At 31.6% G+C, this 6,600-nt stretch overlaps 1 non-coding gene across 1 annotated transcript; it reads left to right on the top strand.

Moving 5' to 3' along the window:
* Positions 1-4,930: 4,930 nt before the first annotated feature.
* LOC149493315 (small nucleolar RNA R71) lies at positions 4,931-5,037 on the top strand. The gene has a single exon (XR_016318604.1). It is a non-coding gene; the product is annotated as a small nucleolar RNA R71 (small nucleolar RNA).
* The last annotated feature ends 1,563 nt before the right edge of the window (positions 5,038-6,600 follow it).

Raw genomic sequence — 6,600 nt, 5'->3', positions numbered from 1 at the left:
TCTTTTCAAGGAGCGTCAAGCATGTCCAATGATGAAGTCCTTGCACGGATGATGTCCCGAATGGACATGTTTGACACACTCCTTAACGGAATGGAATCCATGATTGCTGACAAGTTCCAGTCCATAGAGGTTATGCACGGGAGCCTGGACTCTCGTATTGATACTTTGCAAGGCCAACTCCACACTGTCATTTAGTTATTGCAGCCACACCCACCTCCACCACCGGAATCTTGATAGATTTTGACTTCTTCTCGTTTGCTTTCTATTTCGATTTTTGTTTTTATATATTGGATGTTATGTCTTGAATTTTTGTTTCCTTTGTTGCTGTTTTCGTTTCTTTGAATATTATATATTCTCATTTTTTTTTCTTTTTATTGTTTTTCTGATTTTCTAGCTATGCTACATTCCAACACCCTACTCTATTGTATTTTTCAATAAAATGATGGTAATGCTTACTACACTCTCTTATTCTTTTCTATTGCTAATGTGATAAGTTTGGGAAAGTAGGCTTATTTTGAACACATTGGGGACAATGTGCTAGATTAAGTTGGGGGAAGAAAAATTTTAGTTAAATTTTTTTAAAATTTTTCTTTTATTATTTTAGCTTAACATGGTTGGAATAATTGTGAGCAAGTTTGAAAATTATCATAATTTAGTAACTCGTGATAAATTTAGTTGATTTTCTAGTCTAATATGTTTGAGCTTTAATTTTAATTTTTGAATTAACATGATTCTTTGGTTTAACTATTTGTTTCTAAGATTATACCAATTCCATATAATAAATTAACTTATGGTCAATTAATTAGTATAATCCAAAAAGAAGGATTGCAAATTTGCCAAGACTTAAAACTTCAAAGAACTTTAAAATATGAATTGAAAAAGACTAAACAAGAATTAGGAAGTTTTTGTAAATAATTCGATTATGGTATAACATCTACACAACAATGTAGTGGTCAATGTTCTAAAACCTCAAGCTCTAAAAAACATTATAAAAAGCATTATAAGTCTAAACCAAGTAAAGATAAATATTATCAAAAAGAAAAGCCTAAACATTATAAAAAATCTAAAAGTAAAAAACCATATAAACCTTTCACTAAAACTTCATATAAGGATTTAACTTGTTTTAAATGTGGTAAAAAAGGACACACATCTAAATTTTGTAAATTTAATAAGAAATTAAATGAATTACAGTTAAATGAAGAAATTGTAAATAAAATATATGAATTGTATCTTAATTCTGATACATCAGAATCTGAGGTACAAGAAAGTAATTATCAAGTTGATGAACTCGGTTCAACAACCAGTTCCTCAGATAAATCAATAAATATGTTAACTAAAGATCAAAGTACACTCTTAGAAGTAGTAAATGGTATAACGGATAATGATATTAAAAGTCAACTTCTTAAAAAATTAATTAAAAGTTTTGAAGAAGATAAAGAAGTAAAAAAATATAACTCCTAAAATCCAAACTAGTACTTATGACTTAACAACTATATTGAATAGAAATAAAAAGGTAGACACAGGTATTTCACTTAAAGATGTATATAAAGAAATTAGAATCTTAAAAAATGAAGTAAAAGAATTAAAAAGTCAAGCACAGCTAAATGCGACAAAAATAAAACTTTTAGAGACTCAATTAATATCTAGTTCCTCTTCGGAAGAACTAGATGATGAAATAAAAAATGAAATAAATGAACTAAATGAAGAAGAAGAAATAAACCCAAATTTTCTCTTTCTTCTACAAGAAATAACATCACGAAAATATTTAGTAAAAATAACTTTACAAATATCAAATGATTTTATTATAAATGGTATAGCCTTGTTTGACACAGGTGCAGACTTAAATTGTATAAAATCTGACATAGTACCAAGAAGGTATTGGTCAGAAACCCATGAAAAATTAACTACAGCTAATAAATCTAAATTAGAAATTGTAGGAAAAATTGATGCAGATATTGTAAATAATGAGTTAGAAATTAAAACAATTTTTCTGCTTTCTCCACAAATAAATTATATGGTAATATTAGGAACGCCATTTATAAACCTAATAACACCATATTCAGTAAAAGAAGATTGTATTAAATTTAAAATAAATAATAGTAAAGCTAGGTTAGAATTCACTGAAAAACCTAAAAGGAAGAATTTAAATTTACTCAAAGCTCATTCCATTAAAACCTTAGAAATTAATTCTTTGATAAATTCTAAGGAAGAAGACTTAAAAGATTTAAGAAATAATGCATGTTTCAGAAAAATTAAAGAACAACTAAACACTGAACATGTTCAAAATAACATCAAAAAGTTAAAAGAATTTATGGAAAATAAACTGTGTGCAGATCACCCAAATGCATTTTGGGCCCGTAAACAGCATATAGTGGATTTACCATATGAAAAGGACTTTGATGAAAAGTCCATCACAACTAAAGCTCGGCCCATCCAAATGAGCCCTGAACTTATAGAACATTGTAAAAAGGAAATTAAAGATTTAGAAAATAAAAAATTAATCAGAAAATCTAGAAGTCCTTGGTCTTGTGCAGCTTTTTATGTCAATAAAAATGCTGAGATAGAAAGAGGATTACCTAGACTAGTGATTAATTATAAACCTTTAAACACAGCTCTAAAATGGATAAGGTATCCAATTCCTAATAAAAAAGATCTTTTGAAGAAACTATATAATGCAAATATCTTTAGTAAATTTGATATGAAATCTGGCTATTAGCAAATCCAGATTCATCCTAAAGATAGGTATAAAACGACATTCACAGTCCCTTTTGGACAATATGAATGGAATGTGAAGCCCTTTGGTCTAAAAAATGCACCATCAGAATTTCAGAGAATAATGAATGACATATTCAATCCTTATTCTCAATTCTGTATAGTGTATATTGAAGATGTTCTAATTTTTAGCCAAACATTAGAAGATCATTTTAAACACTTAAAAACATTTAGTATGGTCATTGAGAAAAATGGGTTAGCCCTTAGTAAAACGAAAATGGACTTATTTAAAACAAAAGTTAGGTTTTTGGGTCATTATATAGAACAGGGTATTATCCAGCCCATAGAAAGAGCTATGGTTTTTGGGTCTAAATTCCCTGATGAATTAACTAATAAAACCCAACTCCAACGTTTTCTTGGATGCTTAAATTATGTAATAGATTTTTACCCAAACCTAAATTGTATGATTAAGCCCTTACATGATAGGCTTAAGAAAAATGCTGGCCCATGGACAGCCCAACATACACAGTTAATAAAAAAGATAAAAGCTTTGGTAAAAGAAATCCCATATCTTTATATCCCTAATCCAACCGCATTTAAAATAGTTGAAACTGATGCTTCAAATGTTGGATATGGTGGTATCTTAAAACAAGTAATTCATGGTAAAGAACGTATAATTCAGTATACATCTGGTCATTGGAACCAAACTCAATTAAATTACTCTACTATTAAAAAGGAAATATTAAGTATAGTAATTTGTATCAATAAATTTCAATCTGATTTATTAAACCAAAAATTTTTACTTAGAATTGATTGTAAATCTGCAAAAGATGTTTTGCAAAAAGATGTTAAAAACCTTGATGGATCCTTCTTTATCTTCATCAATATCAAGAATAAAAAAATCAATAGGGAAGATAAATGTACCTACCTTTACAAGCACATCTTCTACAATTCCTCTTAGATATTTGATTGATCGATTTGCCAATTGTAGAGACATCCTTGTTGGCTTTAGCTCTCCCATTCCTAGCATCTTAAAAACTTCATAAGACATAAGGTTAATGCTAGCATCTAAATTTGCTAAAGCTTTTTCAAAATCAAGATTACCAATATTACAAGGGATAGAAAAACTTCCTGGATCTTTTAACTTTGGAGGCAATTTATTTTGAATAATTGCACTATACTCCTCAGTTAACATTACCGTTCCTTGATCATCAATTTTTCATTTCTTGCTCAGGATTTCTTTTAGAAATTTTGCATAACTAGGCATTTGAGCGAGAGCTTCAACAAAAGGAATGTTAATTTGAAGCTTTTTGAAGACATCAAGAAATTTGAGGAAGCTTTTGTCATCTTGTGCCTTTTTTAACCTTTGTGGGAAGGGAACAGGTGGAACATAGGGTTTCACTTCTTCTTCCTCTTCTAGGTCAATGATGGGAACTTTTTTCTGCTCTTCCTTTTTCTTTTCTATCTTTGGTGGTTCTTTTAACTGTTTGCCACTTCTCAAGGTGATAGCTTGTACCTACTCTTTAGGATTCTTTTCGGTATTACTAGGTAACATACCTTGAGGTCGGGATGCCATCATGTTTGCAAACTGTCCTAGCTGGATCTCCAAGTTTCTAATCGCCACTTGCTGGATTTTATTATTTTCTTTGGTTTCGTTCATGAAGTCCATGTGCGATTTAGAAAGGGTCGTAAGGAGATCATCATGAGATTTTTTCTCTTGAGGTATAAACCCTGGTGTTGCATTCAAGGCGTTGTTGGGATTCGCATATGAAAGGTTAGGGTGATTCCTCAACTTGTTATCATAAGACTTGGAGTATGGGTAATTCTTCCTTCCTTGATTCATCACATAGTTTACTTGTTCCAAGGTTTGTGGGTTTAAAGAGTCTATCATGCATTCTCCAATCTCATGTTGCCCATTACACCTGTCACAAATTTGCAAAAAGAATTGACAGGATTAGTAGTCAATAAGTCCAATTTTCTTACCATATTATCTACCTTGGCATTGAGTGTTGTAATGGCATCTATTTCATAGACTCCTGCAGTCTTCTTCCTTTCGGAGTTGCTTTGATAATGGCTATTGCTTGCCATCTCCTCTATCAAGTCATATTCCTCATCAATCTCTTTTCTTTCAAAAGATCCACCTGCGGCTGCATCTAGAGTGATTTTAATATTAGGAGATAACGCATTATAGAAAGTTTGTACCTATAACCATTTAGGCAAACTGTGATGTGGGCATTTTCTCAATAAGTCCTTGAATCTTTCCCAAGCTTCATACAAACTTTCTTGATCATGGTGGACAAAGGTCATTATCTCATTGCGCAGTTTTGTGGTCTTTGAAGATGGAAAGAATTTTGCTAAAAATTTTTGGGCTAATTCCTCCTATGTTGTAAAACTTCCAGCAGGGCATGATTGTAACCAAGATCGTGCTTTGTCCCTAAGAGTGAAAGGGAAGAGTCTTAGTTTTACGGCATCCTCGGAAACACCATTTTGTTTGAAGGTATCGCAAATTTCCAGGAAATTTATGATATGAGCTTAGGATCTTCACTAGGTAAACCTCCATATTGAATTGAGGTGGAAAGCATTTGGATAATTGCAGGTTTAATTTCAAAATTATTAGCTTCCACCCGAGGTCTTGTGATACTTAAGGTTGTCCCTTCTGATTTTCTGTTAGTGTCGGTACTCATACTTTGAAGAGGTTGGAGAACCATCCTAAAAAGGTAAAGAGAAAGCCAAGGAGTAAGGCTTTCCAAGCTTATTCAAGCTTGTTAATAAGGTTTTGTGGCCCGACACAATAGAGTCAGTTTGGGTGTTTCAGCCATAAGTTGAGCTATGTATCTCCAAATTCGACACAAGAGGATGGTTGGAAAGCTAAGAAGTAGAGCTACAACTTTTATGAAGAACATAAGAGATGATTTTGCCATTTTAGTGGTTAAAATGGACAATCATTTCGGATATATAGGTAAGACATCAAATCTGCTTATGTTCATTCTGTATTAGTATGAGCCTTAACTAAAGAATGAAATTTTATTTTTGCTATAAAAGAATGAAGACATATTTGTATTTATAATCTTCTATTTGCTTTCAAAGTGTTTTAATTAAATTAATGCGATTTCGGTATTTATATAATTGAGTAATTTAAAGCAATTGCGAGACTTGCCTTGGCTATTCTTGTTATTTTAATTGTTAGTTATTTAGCACCACTGAGTCTTCCACTCAGCGCGTTGATTTTTATCATGCGCAGGTTAGGAGTGGAGGATGTTTTTCAAGACCAAAGGAGTAGCATCAGAGTAGATAGAACATTTTGGGTAGGATATTTTGTTACAGTCCCATTAAGAGTAGGTGTTGTGTAGTCGCGCAAGGTGCAGACCGGATACTGAGGTGGAGGTCTGTTTTCTGGGTTGACTTCATCACCCATGTCTCCTTGCTGTTTGGATTTGCTTTCACGTGTTCTACTAGCGGCGTTGTTCTTACGACAAGTCTTTTCAATTTCTGGATCAAAGATTAAGGGTTCAGTCCTACCTGGTCTTCTTTGTGTAAACACCTGAAATAATTCTTAAAAAGAAAATTAAATAAAACAGAAAAGTAAATTTCTAAATTAATAATAGGGTAATTAGTATTAATATTGATAATACCAATGCCCGGCAATGGCGCCAAAAACTTGACAGTGATTTTTTGCAAGTATACGAAATCGTAGCAAGTAATATAAAGTAAGTAGAGTATCGTCTCCTCAGGAATTGTATATCAAGTACCAAAATTGTGTTAACCTATTATTATTTAAACAGCAATAAGACAGATTTATTATAAGAAAAATAAATTCTTACAAGAAAACAACAATAAATCAAGCAACAATATTCAGATGAAAAGAATTCAAGGATTTTAAAACTACTA

The sequence above is a fragment of the Jatropha curcas genome, chromosome 10 (genome assembly GCF_041381405.1).
Source record: "Jatropha curcas cultivar XTBG-Jc1 chromosome 10, XTBG_Jcur_1.0, whole genome shotgun sequence".
In the NCBI taxonomy this organism is placed as follows: domain Eukaryota; kingdom Viridiplantae; phylum Streptophyta; class Magnoliopsida; order Malpighiales; family Euphorbiaceae; genus Jatropha; species Jatropha curcas.
The sequence above is the reverse complement of the archived record's forward strand: the minus strand, read 5'-3'. Positions and strand labels throughout refer to the sequence as shown.